Raw genomic sequence first — 7,660 nt, 5'->3', positions numbered from 1 at the left:
ATAATCAGGTCATCATGAGAATATCTGGGGGCTTTGGTGGGGCTCCTGGAGCCCACCAGAAAGTAGTCCACCTGGTACCAGGATTTCTGGCAGCTGCGAGAGCTTGGGGGAAGCTGGGAGCTACTTTTGAGGGGAAAGAAACACCCAACGAGCCAATGTCCTAAGTCGCAAATTGGCTAGGGGCCAGTCATGTGCGCTGTGGCCATGAAAAGCCAACCGCTTAGTTCAGGAAGCGCTGGCCAGGTGCTAACCCTGAGTTCAGGGTCCCTCCCATGAACCAGAAACTCCTTACCGATTAAAATGGTGGTGTGTGTATAAGAGATTGTGCAGTCTGGTATCTGGAAGGTAGAACTGGGGGATCTGTGTGCCTGTCTTGCTACCCAGCCCACGTGGCAGAGTACTACAGAGGCAGCCACAGTGACTCAGCTTACATGGTGGAAGTTTGGCAAACCTCGCAGCAGTGGGGCAGGACAAGGGTTGTAGCAGCGGTTTTCATGTGTTGGTGATGGCAGGTAGCAGCAGATGAAGTCCGAGTGGTGTAGCAATGGCAGTGGTGGCGTTGTGTCCATCCTGCATGGTTACAGCAGCTGGACCCAGCAGCTGCATGGGTCTTGAGGTCCCCGAAGTCTTTGTGACCAGGTTTTGGCACCATTGTTAGATTTTTTGTGAGTAGCTTAGAACAGACCACTGCAGACCAGACGGTTCCATGAGGGGGAGGTTTATTTAGGAGATAGGGACAAAGGTGGGGAGAGAAACTGGAGGAACGGCAGAGAGAAGAGAAGAAGAGGCTGTTCATGACCACGTGGAGAGAGGGGGGAAGGGGAGGGGGAAGAGATGGGGGCAGAGAACCTGCAGACAGAGGGATGAAGGGACCAAGAGAGAGAGGAGTGGGCAGGCAGCCCCTTTTATAGTGGGCAGGCCTACCTACCTGTTGCCAGGTAACTGTAGGGAGGAGCATACCTGGCTGTTGCCAGGTGACTGTGGAGGTGGAGTTTAGACAGAATACTAACAATTTCCTTGCTGTTTAAACTTAACTTTAATTCTTTTCAACAGGTTACAAGCTCAGCTGAATGGTGTTTTGCCCTGAGGTTAGAACCCCCTTTTTTCCATTTAGCATAAGGCATTTCTTTATACTTTTATCTCTTGAGCAGTGGACTTGGCACCAACAAAACATTTCCTGGTGTTCTTTTTCTTCTCTTCATTTTGCTTTTTTATCTTTCTTCTTTTCATTGTAGATCTATGTACGATCTGTCACTAATAACTATAAGAAGAATTCAATCTTATGCATTGTGAACACTTCTCTGCTAATGTCATTAATCTAAAATTCTCTAACTTAGTGAAAAGAATAAATCTTTTTTTGAGACCCACTAGCATATAGAGGCCAGGCCATCTGTGTTCCAGGAACTTAGCTGACCACAAAAGGGTGGGATCAAGAATGCAGGTCATTTGGTTCTTAGGCTCTAGGCTCTGGTTCCAAGGACTGGCTGGCCACATGATAGATGATCAAACAAGATTAAATTCTTAAAAAATAAGTGCACAGGGTGTTTCCTACATGCTTGAATGGGCTGGGGACCTTTCACTGTTTTTGTGATACTGTCCACTGATGTTTTTATGATTCCCCCTCACCTGCCCCTGGTTTGTGTTTTTTTCTTTAAATACTTTCTCTGGCCTCGGGGTCAGCACTCCTCTTGTGAGTCTCAACATCAGCGGGCTGATATCACAAAATAAAGCCTTATGCGGTTTGCAGCAAGTTTTGTCTCTTGAGAGTTTCTGAGAGGCTGTGAACTCCCACGACTTGAGTGAGGGTCTCCCCTCGCAGGGGTCTTTCATTAGCATCAGGTGAGTTTTGGGGAACACAGGTAGAAAGCAACCATAATTTTTGATGAAATACTGCTATGATAATCACCAATATTCTTCCCTTCTATAATGTCCTGAGCTGAGTCCCTGTAGTCCACATTACACTCAGCACAACTGTTCCCACACCTACTAGGATGCCTCAGTAAATCCCACTTAAAGCATTCAACTGCTTTTCTATTTCAGAGACCACATTCTGACAGCAAGCAGCATGATCTGGCCTTTCTGCCACAGTAACATGCTAGTTCCTGGTACTAGCTTCTATTTAAACACTGTTCCATTGCTGTAAAGAGATGTGACAACCAAGGTAACTCTGATAAAAAAAAAAAAAGGATTTAACTGAGAGTGTGTTTACCATTTCAGAGGATTTATCCATTACCATCATGGAAGGGAACATGGAGGCACACATGGCAAGTCTTGTGCTCCAAAGTAGCTGTTAGCTACACGGAGGCCTGGTATGGGCTTTTGAAACCTCAAAGACCACTCCTAGTGATATACTTCCTCTATCAAGGCCACACCTATTCCAACAAAACCACACTTATTCCAACAAGGCCACACCTCCTATATTTTCCTGATAGCTCATACACTGGAAACTCAGCATACAGTTATATAATCCTATGCAAACCATTATTATTCTAACAATATCATAAAAATAGAGCTTTTTAAGATGCTCATTGTTGTTGTTGTTGGATTTACTGTTTTACTGAGATGGACCATTACAACCAGAAGTAATTCTTTTAGCATAATTTCCAAATTAGCTTTTCTTACAAACACTTATTATATTGGGCAATTATAATATTTTCTTGCTCATTTATCCCTTTCTCCATCCATAAGAAAAATTTAGAAGCACTCTGACTCCTGAGTTCCACACTAGGTGACTTGAAGTTCTCAGCCTCTGATTCTCCCCATGCCTCAGCCTTTAATGTGACCACCACCAATGTGTAAGCAGTCCTGAGCACTCTTGTACAGCTGGACAGAGAGCAGAAAGGCTGTGAATGTTCTGTTTGATCACTCAAAGTCCAATAATAATAATAATAATAATAATAATAATTAGCTGTTGAAAGGGAGCAAAAATTTATTTTTAATGAAAATTTATTTATTATAGAAAATTCCAGTGAAAGATCTCTAGTTCAGTGTCTTTGCCTAGTAAGATTTTCTCAGACTCCTCAGAAGTCTGTTTACCAAACATAGATGCGAGTCACCTGAACAGACACAAGGTTTCTATAAAAGGCTTTTGATAAAACATGGAGTTAAGAGTGTCTCTGACATTATTCCCTTAAAACTTTAAAAACAGAATGTAAAGCCTATGAAGCCAAGCTCTGTCTCCTGGGTAGCTTTGATGTCTTTATTACTGATGAAAGAATTCCACAGTATTTGCCCCCACACATAGAAAGGCATTTCTATCAGAGGAAGAAATGCCTCAAACTTCTGGTATCTGTAAACTTTCTGGCAAAGAATCTGTCCAAAGAGGTTGGCTGATGCATCACAGGGACCATCTTAAACATCTCTAAGCATGGTTCTTGCAGTCCGGTCCTCATTTGTCACACTGGAATGGAGACTCAGCACATCATTGAAAACATCCTGGCTGTCTCAGAAATGCTCTCAGAAAAATTGCCAGAGAAATGCAGAGTATGAAACTCTTGTTCCTGAAAACTGAGAAATTGCTTTCCCTTCCCATCTTTTCCTCATTTGTCACACAACTCAGGACGAAACCATCGTTTCCTTCCAGAGTGTGAAGAAACAAGAACTAAAGAAAAAAAGGAAGCACGAAACTAAAAAGTTGAAGAAGGAAAGGAAAATGTTAAGGAAGAAGTCCAAGAAGACTCCATGTCTTTTAACTCAAAGTGGCTTTGATAGCTGTGCTCCAATGAAGGGCCCAGGAGCTCAGAAGAAAAAGATCAGCAAGGCAAACACACAGCCGAAAGTTACAGAGGAATGTGAAGAAACAATTCTGTAACTGGTATCAATAGGAGAAACTTCAGTTAAAGAAAATGTGAGGATGCAAGAAAATATCAAAGAGAAAAAGTCTCCAAAATTCGAAATCAGATCCACATACACCTCAGGGTAAGAAAAGGAAGGCCTTATTGGCTACAGAGACTCCAGAAGCCTCAGATCCTGGGACCTCAGGGAAGAAGCAAAGAAAACATATGCATGAATTCAGAAAGCCAGAGGCCAAGTCCTTCTCTACTCCCATGAAATCTGGAAAGAAAGCCTCCAACACACCCAGAGACAAAAAACCCCAGGCAGCCCAATCAGACTAGAATTAGTACATTGGCATGAAGTACATCAGAGTTAACCTAAGAGCTTTTCAAGAATACTTAGACAGGGTGTGGTGACACACTCTAACACAGTGTAGGATGCAGAGATAGGCAGATGTGTGTGAGTTTGGGGCCAGCCTAGTTGTCTACAAAAGTAGTTGGGTCACCTTGGATGAACCAAGATTTAATATTTAAAGGCCAAATTTTAAGACCTGGGCTTGGTGGTATAACACTTTGCCAGCATATGCAAGATCTTGGCTTCAGTACCAAGAATTGTCAAAAAACAAAAACAAAACAAAACTAAACAAAAGAAAAAAAACCCATGCAACAAAAGGTACTCTGCTGCTAATTCCATCACAGCTAAATGGTTTTTGAGAAGTTTCCGTTGCTGCCTCTGAATTTAATATTTCTATTGTACAAACTAGGGATTTAAGGCACAAAAATATTTTTAAATTGTTCAGTGTATTTGCTGATGCTTCTGCATGTTTGCTGTTTGTAAATTGAAACTATTACATCCCTTCTGGGTAAAAAAAAAGAAAACAAATTTAGTCAATAAACATGCTACTGACTAATATTTAGCATTGATTTTCTATGGTTCTTGGGATAAATTGTGTCTCCGTAGTCTGTACCCCTGCCATTTGGCTTGGTCTCATTTATTATTATTATTATTATTATTATTATTGTTGTTATTATTATTATTCCTCTTTTACACAAACCTGGGGCTTGATTGTGCTAAATAAAATTGTTCTACCTCTGAGATATATCTAACCTGCTACCTTTATTACTTATTCCAAATAGTATGTGATTCTTTAAAATTAAATTTGTGATCAATTTCTTTTAGTTGGAATATTTCTATATTGATTAAATATTTATAGAACTGTTTATCCCATAGTGTTCTTAATAATAGCCAGGGGCTAGAAGAAGACACTCTTTTTTGAACTTTAACTTGACCAGGCCAGCCCATTCAGTTAACAGGTTCTACAGCACAGGAGTGAGAATTAAAAAGAAAAAAGACAATTAGAAAACACTGTAGCATGACCTCAGCCATTTCTGAGGCTGAGGCATGTTAATTTTTTCCCAATCTGCTTTTATACCATTTTAATTACATGCAAGTATTTAGGTCAGTTCTAGGTTGAGGAACTAGCAATACAATAGATGCAAATAGCTAAGGAACCAGCAAAGCACTAAGTAAAGTCCTGTGATCACTCCTGTGATCTAAGGGCTTATCAGGTTGACCAAAATATCTGAGCCTACTTCCCTGTCACAGCCCAGCATCATAGTCAATGTCTGAGGCCTACTTCTTTATTCTAGCCTAAGACTTAGATTTCTGACTGAAATTACTTTCCTGTTTTAGCCTAAAAGTAGATTCCTGCCTGACCTTACTTCCTTGTCATGGTCTAATGTCAGATTCCTGCCTGAAGCCCATTTCCTTGTTCTTGGCCAATGTCAGATTCCTGGCAAGTGGTTCCAAAAGCTCTCCACATTAACTCTAGGAAAATTTTTGTTCACATTTTGTCACAAGCAAACTAGGTGTTACCTAGTAATTTTTAATAAATAATTAAAGATGTATTTTTGATGCGGTCTGATTTATATTCATTTTAGTTGTGATTTTTGGCCAGGGGCAGAATTCCTCATCCAATAGATCATATTCAACTTCTAAGGCTATTTCAGTCTTATGCACAGTTACATTTATCTGTTCATTTATAGATTACTATCCTATTATCATAGTAAAGATGCACTTCAATCATAATGCTTTTGATTCAACTACAGTTGCTCCCTGTTTCCTCAGGTCATAATATTCACCAAATTATTTTTCATGTCTGTCATCATCACTTCAGTAATATAAGATAAATGAAATTGAAGGGTAGGTTATGTTGTGAAACTAGATTTTTTTTTTCATTTAGTGTTATTCTTATGAGATCATCTAAGTCTTGGGTATCAATAGTGGCTCCATTTAGTTGCAGATTATCATGTTATGGCATTGATGCCACATTGTTTGTTTAATCCTCCACACACCAAAGAATATTGGAGTCATTACACATTTTAAATTATTGTGAGTAAAGATGGTACAAACATTCATACATAGGATTTTTTTATAAGCACAATATTTTATTTCCTTGGCATAAATTTAAACAAATGTTTTAAATTAAGCAACTAATTAAAAGATGATATGCTTATATAAAAGGAAACCTTAGAGTTTCTAAGAAAACAAGTAACTATAAGTTAGACATAAAACACTTTCTTACATAAACATACACATTGTTTTGCATTTTAAGGTACACGTCTTACTAATTTTAACTATGCTCTAGCTATCTTACATTGTAAAGCATTCATCAGAAACTGCATCCTTGATTAATTGTTCAAAATTTGAGTTATAAAATATTTTCAACATTTCAATATTAAATAGTTATAACAGTTGGCAAAAATATAAAAACCTTGCTAATATTTGAGCTTATTTTTAATCATAATATCAATTCTATACTTCTTCCTATAATTTGTACTTTTAGTGTCCATTATCTACAGTTCACATGACATGAAATATATAACTTCTAAACTGACTACTACACACTGTATCTTGGATTTTATCAACTCTTAGTGGGAGAATTCTGTGATCATGAGCATTAAATTGACATTGTTTAAAAATGTTCAAAATATTTCCCATGTATTATAAAGAACATACTGTTTGTTTCATGTTTTCAATTGAACAACTAACCAAATTGTGTATTAGTTCATGACACCTAAATAATAAGTTATAATAAGAAGAATAAGAATAAGAAGAATAGATGCTGGTATTTTACTTGAAGTTGCTTCTCAGTAAATGCTATATCATTTATATAAATTTTTTCATTCTAGAATGTTTGTGATAATTTTCCACATGAGATACAACTTTGATATTTAATTCACTGAAAAGAATTAGGCCATTTACTAATGCCCCCCCCACATCAATGGTAGTATTTGTATTCTATTTTCTATTTCTTCTCATTAAAACGTTCCACATTTTGTCATCTAATTTTGGAAGGCAATATACACCTTTAATTTTATACATTTTTAAATCCTTTACTCAACTATTAATTGAGTTTTCTTTTTTTTATGCCTTCAAAAATTACCCAAACGTTATTCTGAAAAATTATTTTATGTACACCCATGTAGTTTATCTCCTTAAAATTACCAGATTTTTATATGCATGGTTTATAATGAAGGTCCATCTGTGTCTGTATCTGACTATATATATTTATCTCCATAATGTCTATGTAGTGTTTATCTCACAGACAATTGAACAACTACAAATTTGACCAGAGATTTCCACCATTCAATAATGATAGCAACGTCTCTACCTTCATGTTAATGGTACTACAGTCAACTTTTATTACCAATCTTATGCTACAAAGCTTCATTTCCATCATTTTTATCTATAAAAAATTCACATTTCGTTTCCAATAAATATTAAAGATACAGCTTCTTCTCCAATCCATCTCCATAAGGTCTTTTTTCTTTGAAGAATGAATAAGCAGGCTAATCAAGATGATACTCAAAAGGAAGGTTTAAGA

At 37.7% G+C, this 7,660-nt stretch overlaps 1 pseudogene; it reads left to right on the top strand.

The window, feature by feature from the left end:
- Positions 1-544: 544 nt before the first annotated feature.
- LOC114614462 lies at positions 545-4,115 on the top strand (annotated as a pseudogene).
- Positions 4,116-7,660: the final 3,545 nt, after the last annotated feature.

Source organism: Grammomys surdaster, unplaced genomic scaffold, assembly GCF_004785775.1.
Source record: "Grammomys surdaster isolate TR1022 unplaced genomic scaffold, NIH_TR_1.0 126391, whole genome shotgun sequence".
NCBI lineage: Eukaryota > Metazoa > Chordata > Mammalia > Rodentia > Muridae > Grammomys > Grammomys surdaster.
The sequence above is the reverse complement of the archived record's forward strand: the minus strand, read 5'-3'. Positions and strand labels throughout refer to the sequence as shown.